General features: G+C 36.3%; 1 long non-coding RNA gene across 1 annotated transcript; it reads right to left on the reverse strand.

Annotated features, from left to right (window-relative positions):
- Positions 1-2,114: 2,114 nt before the first annotated feature.
- On the reverse strand, positions 2,115-8,878 carry LOC131939238 (uncharacterized). The gene is made up of 3 exons (XR_009386395.1): positions 8,542-8,878; positions 5,253-5,440; positions 2,115-3,851 (listed from the first exon to the last, which is right to left on the reverse strand). It is a non-coding gene; the product is annotated as an uncharacterized LOC131939238 (long non-coding RNA).
- Between the last annotated feature and the right edge of the window lie 5,597 nt (positions 8,879-14,475).

The following is a 14,475-nucleotide window of genomic DNA, read 5'->3' on the forward strand; positions in this document are numbered from 1 at the left end:
TTTCTTTCTTCCACCTTCTGCCATGTATCATCTGTGATCCAGGGCTTCCTGTTGGGCGCTCTACCTCCTAGAGCCTCTTCACAGGCTTCAATAGTGGCTTGCTTAAATATTTCCCAGGTGTGTTCAACTGAATCAAACTCTTTTTCTTCTGTCTGTAGAGCTTCAAACCGATTCTTTAGGGTGACCTGAAAACTTGTCCTGTTATCTGGCATCTTAAGTTTACTTACATCAAATCTTCTTCGTGGATCAATTTCATTTTGCCTCTTCCTCGCCTTTAGTTTCATCTTCAGTTTAGTAACACCAGGTTGTGGTCGGATCCTATGTCGGCTCCTCGCTTTGTTTTCACATTCTGCAGTGAGGCCCTCCAACGACGCCGTATTGCGACATGATCAATTTAGTTTTCGGTATGATGATCTGGTGATATCCAGGTGGCTTTATGATAACACTGGTGGGGGAAAAGTGTACCGCCGATAGTAAGCTCATTTGAGGCACAAAAGTCTGTGAAGAGTTCACCATTTTCATTCATTTCCCCTAGGCCATTGGTTCCCATCTCCATTTCCCTGCCTCTGTTGTCTTTGCCTACTTTGGCATTTAAATTACCCATGAGGATCAGCATGTCGCGCTTGGGTACCTTATCAACCACCTACTGAAGCTCTTCGTAGAAGCGGTCTTTTTCTTCCTCGTCTGAGTTGTTCGTAGGAGCGTAGCACATGATAATGGAGGTCTTTTGAAACCTGGATTCAAATCTAGCTTTAATTGTTCGATCAGACACAGGTTCCCATTCCATCAGGCTTTTTGTTGCCTCCTTTGTCAATAGCAAGGCTACGCCTGCCTCTCGTGGGTCGTCCTCATTTTCTTTTCCCGAGTATAACATTGTTTCTCCCGTCTGGGATTTTGTCTCTCCAAAGGAGTTCCATCTTGTTTCGCACAGGCCGAGCACTGTAAGATGATACTGTTGCATTTCTTTCACTGCCTGTGCACACTTCCCTGCTTCCCATAGTATTCTGACATTCCATGTTCCAATGAGATGTTTCTTTTGCGACAGTAGTTTTGGGGCTGTGGATTTAGTTTTCCTCGGTTGAAGAAGGGGAGGTCGGCTCTGTAGCTTCCTTACGGATTTGGCTGCATTGCGTCATACTTCTCCTAAGTGGAGCCCTGGTTCTTCTGAGGACTAGATTAATTTCAGATTTGGCTTCGGTTTCTGTAACTATATTTTGTTTTATGTGGACGAGTAGTTAGCCCATCGCACAACCCCCAACCTGGAGGACCAGGCACAACGTTTGGTCTGGCCCCTACCCACGCAGATCTGTCCGACTTGGTTAGACCTGCCAGGAGCACTAGGCTCCCGCCGGCATAGCTCTGGGGGTCGCTGGGGCACACAAGCCATCCCACCACTTCAAGGCGGCGTGCCATCAGGATGGACTGTATACTACCAGGTATGAAATAATGTTTTACTTGAATCGTGACTGTATAGATAAATATCGTGTAGAGTATATTTAATAGTAGTAATAGTTCAGTGATACCAGCGGCAATAGTTCAGTGCAAATTAAATGTTACTATTTGGAGGATAAAACTGTATTTATATAAGGCAGGTAATACAAGAGATAAATAAATCTTGCTATGTAATTCAAAAATAATTTATATTCAAGTACAATGGAAATTTCTTCAGTTTATTCCTTTGCAGGATTTAGAATCTACACTAATCTAACGTAGTTACATATTTATTCACCATCAATTGGTATGTTTTGTTTACTGACAACTTGCAGACATTTCATACAGACATTTAATACCAGCAACGTGAGTCAGACTGAATGTACTCAGACGTATTTAAACCAAATTTGGTTTGATTGTACTTGCGTAGAATAATTATTTAGTGTACACAAAATCCAGATTTTAATCGCATATCTGCTGTACCTTTTAATTTATTCCTCTCATTTCTGTAAGTCCTGACAGATATTTAGTTGATTTATTCCCATATGTTTAAGTGACTTTCTCTATCTAACATTGACATAGCACAGAAATCAACAAAACCAAATGCAGCATTAAGACCTTTTAATCACCCAATTTTATTTATTTACAAATAAACAAAGAAAAAACTGAAATGAATAGTCCCGCATGCTGATAATATAAAAATGAAAAAAAAAAATTAAATTTACATAACAAAGATAAACAACTTGACATTTGGCTAAGTTTCAAAAAGATTAAGTTCCTACTTTGACCAAATGTCTGTAATGCAATAAAAAGAAGGTTCTTAATTAAAACAAAAGTTTATGGGAAGGGTGGAGTTAATAGGGCAGAGGAAGAAGAGTTAATTTATTTGTTTCTGTAACCTATTATGTCAAGACTCAATATATCAGATAAAAGTTGGGAGGATATAGATAAAACAAATATGGAAAAAAAATGCAATTTTTCACATTTCAATGTATAATTGGCCATGATGCACAAAGATCATTGATAAAAATCACAAGTCAACAACAAGCAACAGCATCCGAAAGTGAAAAGTGTGGGTGAGACACCAGGTTTAAGCAATGTAATTTTTTTTTAAAAATTGTTTTAGCTACTTCACGTATGGCGGTACTCTTGTTTTTCGGTATTTATTCAGTTGTTTTAGAAATAAATTTAAAAAATTTAGAACACACATTGGCTAAATTCTTTTTCTATGGTACTTAAATATGTATGAAAAATGTAAAATTATATATTATGTATCTATAAAAACATTGCAGGCACATTTATGGTGAGACAAAAGCTAGACTAAAATTTTTTTGTTAAAAAATACACCATCCCCATGATATATAAACATACAAACTACATTTTAAAGATCTAGGTAAGCAAAATTAATGTCAAATATTTCAATGCTTGATCTACATTTTATGCTAAGCTATGCTAAGTCCACGTCCATTCTGTTTAAGAACAATGTCCACTATGAAATAAATTATTTGTTATTTTGTCATTACCGAATTATTAAATCTCAATAAAAGTGCTGTTTTCGTCTTATATTTATGTGTAAAAATGATTATGCTGTCGACACTGTCTGTAATGAGTAGTATTTATTTTCCTCCATTCAAATGTGTAAATCAATGGACTCTTTGACTTTAGGGCAACAACAAAAGAAATGAACCATACAATAATTTTAAATATGATGAAATAAAATAAAACATTCATCCTTAAAGTAATATTAATAGCATAAGAGCGTAGCTTACTATAATATTTAAAAGTATTTTATTGCAATATCAATTGCAAATGTTTAAAAAAAGTTGTAATTAAAAAGTAAAAACAAAATGAACTCAGTTTGTTAGGAGAGTTTTAAAAAAGATTATAACAGTAAACCTGTTTATAAGGCTGTTTGACGGTAGAGTGTGTTCAGCTATAAATTTTAACAGGCATACAGGTAATATTACAATTTTTACTTCTGCAGACATACCGCAGTTACAGCGGTATACAACAATATAACAATTTTAACTGTCTATTTTTAGTTTCTGCATCTGCTCCCTAACAATATTGTTACAAAAATTCAGCCTCCCAGCAATGTCCGTAAAATACAAATGCAATGATCATCAATGTAAAAATCAAGCTTTAATCCGCTATGGCATGAAGCAGGGATTGTATACGTGTTTCTATATAGCCCTACCAGTGCACGCAAGGATTCAAGTATATTTTAGTATCCAAGATTCCTTTAAGCTAGTTGTATTAAACGTGTTTCTTCCGTTACACTGCTCCTAGCGCAGCAACAAGTACACCATGTATATCTACACAATGTACAACATTTACACCACGTAGATCCGTATAACTTGATTGTTTTCCGTTCATAAAACTTTTTCATTTGATCCGGTTTACAGAGCTCTTCAAGAAAACTGGGAAAAAATATTAGTACTAAATTTGTGACATTTGTGGTAAGGTATTTTGCAAATAAAAGAGATATCGTTTAAAAACAACACTTTCTACTGCTCCTCCCTCTACAACACCATGTCAGCAACACGGTGATAAATCAATCGATTATGTAAAAGCAAAGTGAGGGATGTTTGTCTGCCTCTCCGTGCCTTGATAACACCAAACGTATTGTTTTCATCAATGCAAATTTTAGAGAATTTTTATCACTACATCACGTGGTTCACTTTCAAATCCACACAAAAACTACTGCCATTGCAATAATCACGCTTAAATGACTGAAAACTAGCATACACTAACCTGGGGTTACATTTTTATAAGCATCTAAAAGTTTATGTCTGTTTATTTGTTTGTTTGTGTGTTTGTTAGCTTGTTTGGGGGTTAGTGGCAAATCATGTAACTCGATTTTGACCCATTAGACGGCAATTCCGTTCAAGCTTTTCAGCTAAGTTTGTCTGTGATGACACCGCAAGGGAGATAACAAGCTAAAGTACTAGCCGATGGTAAGGAACCGTTGGTTACTGTTAGTCGACCATAGACTATAAATAGGCAGATAATTGTCTTTTAGGGATCGGGTTTTAAAGCAAGTGTTTTAGTTATTTGTATCGCCGACTTCATTCAGAACGAAGAGGATGTAAAAAAAAAATAGGCCCACTAATAATTAAAAAAAAAACAACGTAATTTCGTCTTACCATGGTGTTTAGGAATGTTACAACGTTTAGTATGGTAATTTCCTAGTCAGAATATCTCAGTTTATAGTGCATGCTTGCTTCCCCCCTCCCCCGCGCCCCCTCATAAAGTGTACACATAACATTTGATATAGTTTTTGCTAAGTATAAAACTAAATTTTAATGTTGTTTTGCACTATTTGTATTCCGGCATGTCTTTTCTACAATTGAAGCCCGAAGTTTCGTTTTTTATGGCTTACATTTCAAACCTGCAAATCGGAGTTCAAGCTACCGTGGACTCAAATTTTGGGTAAGATTGAAAATTAACAACAAATATTTCATAATGCTTAATATGGCATCTGAATTGTGTATTATTGAAATGACATGCTTTATACTAATACTAAGTAAATAGCAATCCCGAATTGTGAGTTTTTATTAGGTTTTACTGATATTTTACTCTATTGCAACTAATGTTAAGATTTTTCTTAAATAAGCCGTAATTTGCATTCTCAACTGTTTTGGATAAAACGTGGCATATCATGGCAGGGCACTCACAATGTCATTTTTCCATATACAAAATAATTTGTTAACAAAAATCACGTGATATTATTTAAAGGTTTGTAGTGTTAGTCTTTAAAATTCAATTTCTTATTGCATAAACAAATGCAATTGCAATATTATTTATAGGAATTATTATACCTTTCATAGTTAACTTCAAAATAATCTTCTTTCCGGAAAAAAGCTTTGGCTATCAGAGGTAAGGAACACGTCAAAAAGGTTATGGTAGTCTGGTTGATAGGCGCTACTGTATAGACAACCGTGTATGACATCATCAGGAAAAACACAAGCAGCAGGAACAGGCCGAAAGCCAGGATTTCTCCAAGTGCCTGTTTAAAATATAACAACATGAATTTTAATAGTTATGTCATTTTACATTGCAATGTAAATATTGAATGGGGCTGTACAATAAACGTGCACACACTACATACAAACAGTGGCGTAGCGAGGTCGGGTGTCACCCGGTGCGGCACTTAGTGGTGGCATCCCCCAGAGGCGTAGCGACCCTTCACAGGGACAAACTTTCGAGATTTGCACCCCCCCTCATACATTCGATTTGCACCCCCCCCCCCCCCCTCCAAACTTTCGATTTGCACCGCTTAAAAGACTATTTAACACTCGAATTAATAACTTAATAAAGTGGAAATATCATTTTTCTCTATATATTTTGCTATTTTTTGCCTTGGTGTCACCCCCCTAAATGGTGTCACCCGGTGCGGTCCGCACCCCCCGCCCCCCACTCGCTCCGCCCCCAGGATACACACATACAATCATATATATATGATTTTTTTTACCCCCAAGGCACCATCCTGCCAAATTTGACGCGCCTGCGGCGCCGGGAAGTGACTATCGGGCACCTGACCACTTTGCTTCATATATATATATATATATATATATATATATATATATATATATATATATATATATATATATATATATATATATATATATATATATATATATATATATATATATATATATATATATATATATATATGTTTGTGTGTGTGTGTGTGTGTCTGTCCTTTATGCATTACTATACCTCTCATCACATCGCCGTGAAACTTTGGGAAGTTGTTGAGAATATTTCTGGGGAGGTTTCTGTGAAAAAAAAATTACAAATTCGCAAGGGTGGCGCCCCGACAGGGCGCGATTTGTTTTTCTCTATATACGGTATATAAAAATAAAAGTCGATTTTGGTTTAGCATCGTTCATCCGATAGCCATGAGACTTTGGGGAGTTCATTATACCACTCTAGTGAAGGGTTCTGTAAAAAAAAAATTCATTTCGCAACGGCGGCGCCACGGGAGGGTGCGATTTTTCTCTACATACAGTATATAAATATAATAAAAGTGAATTGCGGTGACACCGTTCTCACGATCGCCATGAAACTTTAGGAAGATGCTTAGAATATTCCCAGGGAGGTTTCTGCGTTAAAAACATTTTTAAATTTGCAGAGGTGGCGTCCCGGCAGGGCGCGATTTATTTCCTCTATATATATGGTATATAAAAATAAACGTCGATAGCGATTTCACGGCGTTCATCCGATCGACATCAAACTTTGGGGAGTTGATTAGAACACTCTAGGGAAGGGTTCTGTCAAGAAATCATTTTTAATTTCGCAAAGGCGGCGTCACATGAGGGCGCAATTTGTTTTTGCTCTATATAAGGTATATAAAAATAAACGTCGATTTTGGTTTTTATCGTTCATCCGATAGCCATGAAACTTTGGGGGAGTTGATTAGAGCAATTAAGGGAAGGGTTCTGTAAAAAAAAATCCTTTTTTTTAATTTCTCAAGGGCGGCGCCACGGGAGGCTGCGATTTGCGATTTTTCTCTATATACTGTTTATAAAAATAAAAGTCTATTTCGGTTTCACACCGTTCATCCGTGTACCACGAACCTTTTCGGAGATGATTAGATCACTCAATGGTAGGGTTCTGCAAAAAATATTTTTTAATATTGCAAGGGCGGCACCCCCGGAGGAGGGAAAGCGATTTTTTTTTTCTCTATACACGGTATATAAAAAATAAAACTCGGATGCGGTTCATCCGAGTGCCATGAAACTTTAGGGAGTAGATGAGAATACTCCCGAGAATATTTCTGCGAAAAAAAAACTAAAGTTTCTTATGGGCGGCGCCATATAGGGTACAACTTTCGTCAACACACGGTTATGCGCCCAGAAATTTAGAGCGACTATGTTGGCACTTGGCATCCGTTATTCGAGCGTCCTGCATAGCGAGTAAGAGGTACTACTATATTCAGCGGTAAAACTACAACAGGTTTCTAAAAATAACTTTGTATCGCGAGGAAATCCTTCTGTACAGTTTCGTCACCTTGCCAAAGATGAAAAAATAACTTTTTGAATATGAGGAGCCTACTGTAGAGTTTCGTCACTTTGCGAATGATGCAATAAGCATCTATTATTAGACGATCCAGTCAGAAATTGAGATCGAGCATCTAATAATAGACCATTAGTAACGCTAGCATATTGCATCAGTCACACTGATGTTTAAAACACGTCAAATAATTTTTTTTACGTGTTAAAGAAAAAAATCCTGTTCATTTGTGTCAGTTTAGCGAATGACGAAATCTGCATCATTATTAACAGGATGCTATTTGGCACGATGGCGCCTGTTAGTTTTAAGGAGCCAGGGGTCGTACGCCGCTCCTATGCGGTAGTGTAATCGGGCGGTCACCGAAGTGTGTTCTATCATATTATTTCGGTGAGTGATTAATGTACACTCAATGTTTTCATGCGGTAGTGTAGGTAAACCCGTGTCCCGATATTTATGATCCAAGCGCAGGCATTGTTTACATTTAAATAACTCACTTTTAGAAAAGACGGTCACGCGTCTAAGAACATATGATTGGTAACGCGTTGGTGAAATCCTTCTAATATATTTCGTCTAACTTTCTTCTATCCCCGCGGCAACACTCGGGACGGGTACGCTAGTATATATATATATAATACAATTTATTTTCCTTGTTTCTGGGTCAGCTTATTAATTGCATACGATAAATTGCTACTTCCAGTACAATTGCAAGTACATAGATATATCTATAGCTCTTCATTAAGTCTCTATACAACTCGTTATTCAATGCCCATGTCAGCAACTGTGCTGGTCATCAGCAGCCTGAGGTTTGAATGCCAGTTGACACAGTTGTAACTACCGAGAGTCCCAGAGGTCACATGACATAAGAAAAACGGGGAAACATTGCTCACCGAAGAGCAAAAAAAAAAATAACATTAACAGTTACGGTCCCACAGAGGCCGCAAACAAATAAGGCGTAAATTATCTCCCCTGACTGATAACAAGAAACTAAATCGAAATTGTTGCCGTAAAGCAGATCGTGCGAATTTTCCTAAAAGTATTTTTTTCACCAAAATTAAATTATATTTTTGAGATTTGTGAAAACAAAACACCCACCTTTAAATAACTCACCAAGAAACTTCCAGGTGCGCAGGGGTGTTCCAGTGAACAGCAGTAGAAAAAGAAATCTTTTAAAACACAAGGCCGTTTCTTGGTGTTGTAAAACATAACTACTTCTGATTTTGGCTTGACACCGCTCTCACCGCTCTCACCGCTCTCTATGATTGGATATATAATTTTATTAGCAACAAACAATTAAGATGCATTTGTTTACATTTGTTTGCATCAGGCATGTAATTTGCAGCATTGGTTTGCCTTGTTTGTGATTTAGTGTTAAAGGTTTCATCATTGACTTGTGATGACTGATATAGATTTACAATAGTAATAAACCTATTTTCTGACGTCATCTTTCGTTCACTAAATAAAAAATGTCTAATTTTAATTTATGTTAACATTTTAATAGGCTTAAAAAAAGCAAAAGACAAAACGGCTTCGTCAAAATGACCCCGACAAATCGACCCCGTCAAAAAAGCCAGCGACATATAGACCCCGTCAATAAGGCTCCCGACAAATAGGCTACTGTCAATTAGGCTCCCAACAAAACGACTCCCTTGATTTCGACTCACGACAAATAAGCTTTTGTCAATTTTACTCCCGAAAAAAGGACCTCTGTCAATACAGTTCCCGTGGAGACTGTCTCCCGGCGAAACGGTCTCATTGAATATAACATCTGCCCGAGGGATCTCTTTATCAGTAATATTTTAAAGTTACCTTATCCAACTCTCTTAAGTAGTACAACGTATGCATCTCTTGTTTGACAAGCCTTATTTTTATAATAGTTTATTAAGTAAAGAAATAGTGTTTTAATTTAAGTGTCATTTCTCTATGACTTCCATAAATGAGTAGGTTATAGGCTGTTCCAACTCAGTGTGTGGAGAGAAGGGTCCAAGCTGTTCATTCCTACCTGTATCATGGCGGTAGGTTATGAAAACAAAATCTCATTATTCTGTTAACACCATGTATATCATACATTTACACTTCTGTGCTCACTTTTAAGCAACAGGTATTTACTGTTGTAAATTAAACATTAACAAAATTTTAGGATTTATGAAATTTAGCTGTTAAGGGCTCGATTGATATGTGAATTGATGCTCGTCCATGAAAAACAATTTCATTCAGGCATTTAAAAGAGGTTATAGTGGTAGTAAAGTTGAACAACAGGGTTACTTTTATTCCAATAGTGGTAAAACGATTCATTTGTCTGGAGCCCATAGGTCGTTAGCCCATTTGTCGTGAGCCTATTTGTCGGGAGCCAATTTGTCGGGAGCCAATATGTCGGAAACCAATATGTCCTGAGTCTATTTATCAGGAGCCTATATGTCGAGTTAATATGACGGGAGCCCATTTGACGGGAGCCAATAAGTCGGGGCCCTTTTAACGGGGCTAGTTTGACTTTGTCGTTTTGTCAGGGGTTGGTTTGACGGGATCATATTGACGGGGTCGTTGCGTCCCCGGCCGTTTTGACGGTGCACCGGTAATTGGTGATTAGACATTATGTGGAAAGTTTGATGTTTTAATCAGTAATTTTTTTCATTTTAGAAGAAACATTAGGAACAAAAGTCATTAGAACTTGATATGCTTTGACGATACTATAACTAAATAATTATATTATAATAATTATTTGAGTTATTTTCACCTATTTAAATGGGATGCAACCTTAAACATGTTTTGAAATTATTCCTCTAATGAATTCTAAATGTCAAATTATTTTTGCCTAAAATCAATATGCAATCCATTGAAAATGTTCACTTAATAAAGTTACCTCCCCTTCCCATTAAATACTACTGTTTTATATAAGGAAATAGTTTCTGTGGTCAGTTTGAACGACCTTACTTCAATTTTTCCATAGGGAACATTAGTATTTTTTCTTCATACCACCGGGGTCATTCTACAATCTTACGAAATTGCAGGGGGCGTTGACGTTAATTTTCTTATAATAAAGGTTATAAAAGGCGGTCATTAGCGGTCCGGCTTCATTTTGATATTGTAGTGGTCTTTGCGGCCGATAAGCATTTTCCTCGTGTGTTCCGTTCGCTCAAAGTTAAAGCTTTCAAAATGTGAAGCGCATGCGGAACCGACAAGTGCCTTAACTAACAGTTGACCACTTTGCTTTTTGTATATTACTAGCCGTTGGTACCCGTTACACGTGAATTATCGGTCGATATATTTTTAATGGTATACATTTTTTAGAATAATATTTTATAAAATAGTTATTGGTCAAAACAGGTTTAAAGATATTAGCGACAAAGCAAAGAGATAACTAAAAAGCTAAAAGTCCGACACATTTAAAATAACATACGCTACTAATACCTATTAGAAAAAATAAAACCAAAGTATATATATAATTATTCAACACAACACCATATTAAATGCACACATTGATTAAAAGACTTAAATGCCTCCGTTAAAAACCCGGCTTTTCAATGGTATTTAGGTGTTTTTTTTAAAAGTAATTTGTATTAGTTTTGGCAGAGGAAATTGTATACATTTCATAAATTACGTCTCGATAAGTAAATCTATAGATCTATAATAAAATAGTTCATTTCTTTGTATTCTAAAATTGGAAGATGACGCCATTGGTTTTGTGTACTTTCCGTACTTCAAACATATGACATGTGACGTCATCGATTTCGGCGTTCTTGTCCCAACTATAAACACTTTTCCGGTTGCATAATTAAAACAGTTTTTCTACTTTCGAATATGCTTTTATTTTTTATTTTTCTTCTTTAAATAAAATTTTGTTTATACATTTAAAACATCTACCATATTATTTTCAACAAAAGTCCGTATCCAGTTCTCCATATGTCGCTGAAGATTCTGATGTGATATCCTGCGGAAATATTTTGCGGACAGAGAGAGAGAGAGAGAGAGAGAGAGATAGAGAGAGAGAGAGAAGTGCGCACATGGTCTTTTATATATTATGATAGATTTGTATATTCAAATAAGAAATTAATAATAGATACCTGAACTTGAATTAACTTGTATTCTTTTAATAATTTCATCCAGGAACTTGGCATATTTGTCGCTGATACCACTGAAAGTGCTTCGAGCATACATTGCAAATATCGGAACCAGAATTATAACTCCTCGACCTTTTTGTTCAGTGTCTATGGTTGCCAAAACTGACGCCAATAGTACAAAAGGGACTACGCATAACATGCCACTAAAGCAAATTAATGTATGTGAATATAACAAAAATATGTTTAAACAGTTTCTGAAACATCTTGCACTGTCGTCCATGAGACGAACACGTAGTCTAAACGCAAATGAAGCCATCATGCACACTAATAGTATTAACTCGCTAAAAATGCCAAGATCATCTACAACAAGAAGTATACTTGGAAAAAAAAGCGGTAATATTTCAATACAATACAAATAGATCTCTATAATGTTTCGAACATTCGTGTGGTTTTCAAACCAATTATGGTTGTTAATCTGTGGAGTAAAGCGGGGAATATTTTAAGTTCTACAATTCCATTTTAAAAATTTTAATGGAGATTATTCATTTCCAAATGTAATATTCATTTATATAAGATACTAATCTTAAATATCCACTCATTAATGGATGTTTATTGAGTGAAAGAAAAGTAAAAGCATTTACACAATCCCTAATAATATTTAAAAAACAGCCATAAAATAGCTCTTGTGTAACCTAGACCATGGGTCGGCAACCTGCGGCTCTCCAACTCCTTGCACAAATATTAATAGTTATATAATTTCATTTTTACTGGACGGTGGGTTACGACTTTACCCAGCGTTCAGTGGGATGGTAGATAAGCCTGGTGAGAACCAATGGATAGAAGCGAGCGATGCAAGATATTCAAACCGATATCCAAGCCAGTTAGTCGGCGTTTGCCGTGTTAAGGCCTGACTGGCTAATGGGAGACTCCTCCTGAGCCGGTGATATCGTTAAAGAAGAAATAAAATAAAAATTAACAGCTTCTAAAATAAATTGAGATAGCCCTAGAATCATATTATTTGATTACTAATGTTACTATTCTGGCGAAACATGTCTATCCTAATATATAAATCCCCACGTTCGCACATCTCTCTCTCTCTCTCTTTCACTGTCCGCAAAAAATTTTCGCCGGACATCACGTCAGAATCGGCAGCGATATATGGAGAACTTTTTACGGACTTTTGTTGAAAATAATATGTTAGATGTTTTAAATGTATAACCACAATTTTACTTAAAGAAGAAAAATAAAAATTAAAGGCGTATTCGAATGTAGAGAAACAGTATTATTTATGCAACCGGAAAAGCATTAATACATGTGAAAAAGAACGCATAAAACTGTGACGTTGCTATTGCTTATACATTAACTAATGACGTCATCTGCCGTGTTTTGAATAAAAAGAAATGAACTATTTCATTCAAATTTGATTTAGATCTACGTACACTATGAAATGTATACAATACAATTTTTCCGGCCTAAACTCATAAAATTTATTTTATGTATTTGGATTCTAGATCTAGAGATTCTAGATCTAGACTAAATCTAAATCTAAATCTACGCAATAACTAGATCTAGACGTAGACGCTAAGATCTAGATTTAGACTCTAACTTCTCTAAAATCAATTCCAAAAATAAATTTCTATATTAGGACTAAACTATTTAAAGACTTATTTATTTTATACAAAATCTTTGTTATGAACTGGCTAATTTGGGATAAAAAATTAATTTGAAAGAATAGGCATATTCGCGTAAGTTAAGATTTTAAAATACGTGTTTCATTCACCGTATATTGTAAGGTGCCTAAATAGCGGAGATGTTAGTGTACATTAAACCACGCAGGTGGTGCGGGTTCGAGACACAGCAAGTCAACTTGGTTAATGTATTCTTTTTTATTATGCTCGGGCTAAACTTTAAAAAAAAATTCTTTTAGGAATCTAGATCTAGATTGTCGGGTGTCCGATAGGGCACTTCCCGGCGCCGCAGGCGCTTCAAATTTGGCATGATCTTGCCTTGGTGCGACAGAACACGGGGGCCGGTTGGCCGAAAAGTCTACGATGTGGGGGTCAAAACTGACCTCGACTGACCGGTACCTTATATGAGCTATAAATCGAAAAAAAATGTCCACGGAGGAACCTCTTCATAACTCTTGAGGTCGTAGACCGACCTTCGGGCGAATTAATTAAGCATTCAAATTCTCAATGTTTTCGAAAGCCTAAGCGAAGCTGGGCAGCATGCCTAGTGTTTTTATATGAATAAATGTTATTTCATATTTTAAAGCTATTTATACTAAACTAGGCATGCTGCCCAGCTTCGCTTAGGCTTTCAAAAACATTGAGAATTAGAAAGCTTAATTAATTCGCCCGAGGGTCGGTCTACGACCTCAGGAGTTATGAAGAGGTTCCTACGTGGACAATTTGTTTTCGATTTATAGCGCATATAAGGCGCCGGTCAGTCGAGGTCTGTTTTGACCCCCTCATTGTAGACCCTTAGGCCAACCGGCACCGGCCCCGTGTTCTGTCGCCCCAAGGCAAGATCCTGCCAAATTTGAAGCGCCTGCGGCGCCGGGAAGTGCCCGATGTCGGGCACCCGACAACTTTGCTTCATATATTATAGAGATTAACAAATTGCATAGATAAACAAAGATTTCCAAAGTAGCTCCTTTATTTATAGTCTAAAATAGGAAGATTCACATATTAAAAAAAATTAGGTTTGACTTGGTGTGTCTCGATCCGGCACCACCTGTGTGGTATCAAGTACACTATCATCTCAGCTAATTATGTACCTTATGGAGAATAAAAGGAGTGTTTAAAAAAAAATAACTTACACGAATATACCTATTTTTTCAAATTAATTTTGTTACCCAAAATGAGCCAGTTTCATTGCTAAACAAACAAAGATTTCTATAAAATATTTAAGTCTTGAAAAAGTTTATTATAGAAATTTATTTTTGGAATAGATTCTACAGTAGATAGAG

The sequence above is a fragment of the Physella acuta genome, unplaced genomic scaffold (genome assembly GCF_028476545.2).
Source record: "Physella acuta isolate Inbredline_101_S28 unplaced genomic scaffold, ASM2847654v3 ptg000269l, whole genome shotgun sequence".
NCBI classification, from domain to species: domain Eukaryota; kingdom Metazoa; phylum Mollusca; class Gastropoda; family Physidae; genus Physella; species Physella acuta.